The 3,765-nt window shown below is 39.2% G+C and overlaps 1 non-coding gene across 1 annotated transcript; it reads right to left on the bottom strand.

Annotated features, from left to right (window-relative positions):
- Nucleotides 1–3,165: 3,165 nt before the first annotated feature.
- On the bottom strand, nt 3,166–3,269 carry LOC130983363 (small nucleolar RNA R71). The gene has a single exon (XR_009087359.1). It is a non-coding gene; the product is annotated as a small nucleolar RNA R71 (small nucleolar RNA).
- Between the last annotated feature and the right edge of the window lie 496 nt (nt 3,270–3,765).

Here is a 3,765-nt window from a genome sequence, read left to right as displayed (position 1 = left end):
TTTATGTCATTTACTCATCTCTGTACACCCTAGGCTACTAGTTCTCTATAAGTAGGACCTTTTACTATTGTATTTGACATCTTTTGATCACTTTAGGTCTTTCGATCATGCTTTGATGATTGAACCCTCTTTGGGAGGCTGGCCATTCGGCCATGCCTAGACCCTGTTCTTATGTATTTTCAACGGTGGAGTTTCTACACACCATAGATTAAGGTGTGGAGCTCTGCTGTACCTCGAGTATTAATGCAATTACTATTGTTCTTCTATTCAAATCCGCTTGTTCTTTGTCCAAGATATCACTTGTTCTTCAACTTGATGAATGTGATGATCCGTGACACTCATCATCATTCTCACTTATGAACAAAGTGACTGACAACCACTTCTGTTCTACAAGCAATCAAGGCTCTAGTGTTTATCTCTTGAATTCCTGATACACGATGCATGGTTGATCGCCTGACAACCGAGTGCTCGCCTGACAAACGAGCTAGCCATTCCGTGAGATCAGAGTCTTCGTGGTATAGGCGAGAACTGATGGCGGCATTCAAGAGAATCCGGAAGGTCTAACCTTGTCTGTGGTATTTTGAGTAGGATTCAATGATTGAATGACTGTGACGTGCTTCAAACTCCTAGCAGGCGGGGCGTTAGTGACAGACGCAAAAGAATCACTGGATTCTATTCCGGCCTGACCGAGAACCGACAGCTGATTAGCCATATGCTGTGACAGAGCATAGGAACATTTTCACTGAGAGGATGGGAGGTAGCCACTGACAACGGTGAAACCCTTGCATAAGCTTACCATGGAAAGGAGTAAGAAGGATTGGATAAAGACTGTAGGAAAGCAGAGAGACGGAAGGGAAGGCATCTTCATACGCTTATCTGAAGTTCCTACCAATGAATTACATAAGTACCACTATCTTTATCTTTATGCTTTATTCGTACATCACTATACCCATTTGAGTCTGCCTGACTAAGATTTACAAGGTGACCATAGCTTGCTTCATACCAACAATCTCCGTGGGATCGACCCTTACTCGCGTAAGGTTTATTACTTGGACGACCCAGTGCACTTGCTGGTTAGTTGTGCGAAGTTGTGTTTATGCCAAGGTATTGAGCACCAAGTTTTTGGGGTTCATTACCGGGGATTATGAGAGTTGTGAAAAGTATTGTTCACAATTTCGCGCACCAAGTTTTTGGCGCCGTTGCCGGGGATTGTTTTGTGTATGGACAACTGACGGTTCATCTTGTTGCTTAGATTAGGTATTTTTCTTCAGAGTTCTTAAGAAGGAATTCTAGTGTTTCATGATGATCTGTTGAAGTCTGGCTGGCTGAGAAGCCATGTCTAATCTTATTGGACCGAGGTTTCAACCGATCATCACAAGAGCTTGTTGATTTCTATCAATCTTGCTATTGGAGCAATGATCTGCTAAGGCTTGGCTGGCCATTGGCCATGTCTAGTGTTTTGGACCGAAGCTTTCTCTGAAAGCTTGGCTGGCTGAGAAGCCATGTCTAATTCCTGGACCGGAGTCTTAGACTAGCATTGCAATGATTCCTGGAATTCAAATTAAGAATTCTGAAACTTTTATTTTCTATTTCCATATAATTTTCGAAAAAACACAAAAAAATTTTCAAAATCATAAAAACCAAAAATATTTTATGTTTCTTGTTTAAGTCTAGTGTCTAATTTTAAGTTTGGTGTCTTGCAATGCATTGTTTATTTGATCTTGGTTCTATTTTCAAGTCAATAGTACAGGGAACTGAAGATTCAGAACATGCAGCAGAGGAATTACACAGAAAAAGCTGGGCGTTCAAAACGCCCAGTGAAGAAGGACAGACTGGCGTTTAAATGCCAGCCAGGGTACCTGGTTGGGCATTTAACGCCCAAAAAGGTAGCATTTTGGGCATTAAACGCCAGAATGGATACCATTCTGGGCGTTTAACGCCAGGATGGCACAAGGGGGAGGATTTTGTTTTCAATTCAATTTTTTTTCAAGTTTTCAAAGTTTTTCAAAATCAAATCTTTTTCAAATCATATCTTTTCAATCAAATGTTTTCAAAATCAATTTCTTTCCTTTTTCAAAGATACTTGCTAACAATTAATGATTTGATTGAACATTTCAAGTGTGTTGCCTTTTCTGTTGAGAAAGGTTTAATGTTTGAATCATATCTTTTCTTGTTAGGCAAGTCATTAATTTTTAAAATCAAATCCTTTTAAAATGTTTTTCAAATCATATCTTCTCAATCACATCTTTTTAAAACCAATCATATCTTCTTAACCTCATCTTTTTCAAAATAGTTTTCAATCAAATCTTTTTGACTTCTAATTTCAAAAATTTTTTCAAAAATCACTTGATTTCTTTCTCACACTTATTTTCGAAAATTAATTAGTGTTTTTCAAAATGTTTTCAAATTCTTTTACTTAATTTTCGAAAATTCTCTTCCCCTCTTCCCACATCCTTCTATTTATGGAGTACCACTCCTTCTCAATGCACAATTCAAACTCTCTCTGATTAAGTTCGAATTCTTCTACCTCTTTCTTCTATTTTTCTGTTCCTCTGACACCTCAAGGAATCTCTATACTGTGACATAGAGGATTCCACATTTTCTTGTTCTCTTCTCTTTCATATGAGCAGGAACAGAGACAAAGGCATTCTTGTTGAAGCTGACCCTAAACCTGAAAGGACCTTGAAGCGAAAGCTAAGAGAAACTAAGGCACAATTCTCTATAGAGGACCTAACAGAAATCTTCAAAGAAGAAGAAGACATGGCAGCCGAAAACAACAACAATGCAAACAATGCAGGGAAGGTGCTGGGTGACTTTACTGCACCTACTCCCGACTTCTATGGGAGAAGCATCTCTATCCCTGCCATTGGAGCAAACAACTTTGAGCTTAAGCCTCAATTAGTTTCTCTAATGCAACAGAATTGCAAGTTCCATGGACTTCCATTGGAAGATCCTCATCAGTTTTTGGCTGAGTTCTTGCAAATCTGTGACACTGTCAAGACTAATGGGGTAGATCCTGAGGTCTACAGACTTATGCTATTCCCTTTTGCTGTAAGAGACAGAGCTAGAACATGGTTGGACTCTCAACCTAAAGAAAGCCTGGACTCTTGGGAAAAGCTAGTCAATGCCTTCTTGGCAAAGTTCTTTCCACCTCAAAAATTGAGTAAGCTTAGAGTGAAAGTCCAAACCTTCAGACAGAAGGATGGAGAATCCCTCTATGAAGCTTGGGAAAGATACAAACAATTCATCAGAAAATGTCCATCTGACATGCTTTCTGAATGGAGCATCATAGGTATTTTCTATGATGGTCTCTCTGAACTATCCAAGATGTCTTTGGATAGCTCTGCTGGAGGATCTCTTCATTTGAAGAAGACGCCTACAGAAGCTCAAGAGCTGATTGAAATGGTTGCAAATAACCAATTCATGTACACTTCTGAAAGGAATCCTGTGAACAATGGGACTAATCAGAAGAAAGGAGTTCTTGAGATTGATACTCTGAATGCCATTCTGGCTCAGAACAAGATATTGACTCAACAAGTCAATTTGATTTCTCAAAGTCTGTCTGGAATGCAAAATGCACCAAGCAGTACTAAGGATGCTTCATCTGAAGAAGAAGCATATGATCCTGAGAACCCTTCAATGGAAGAGGTGAATTACCTAGGAGAACCCTATGGAAACACCTATAATTCTTCATGGAGAAACCACCCAAATTTCTCATGGAAGAATCAAGAAAGACCTCAACAAGGTTTTAACAACAATAATGGT

Source organism: Arachis stenosperma, chromosome 5, assembly GCF_014773155.1.
Source record: "Arachis stenosperma cultivar V10309 chromosome 5, arast.V10309.gnm1.PFL2, whole genome shotgun sequence".
NCBI classification, from domain to species: Eukaryota; Viridiplantae; Streptophyta; class Magnoliopsida; order Fabales; family Fabaceae; genus Arachis; species Arachis stenosperma.
Note: the sequence above shows the minus strand (reverse complement) of the source record. Positions and strands in the feature narration are given on the sequence as shown.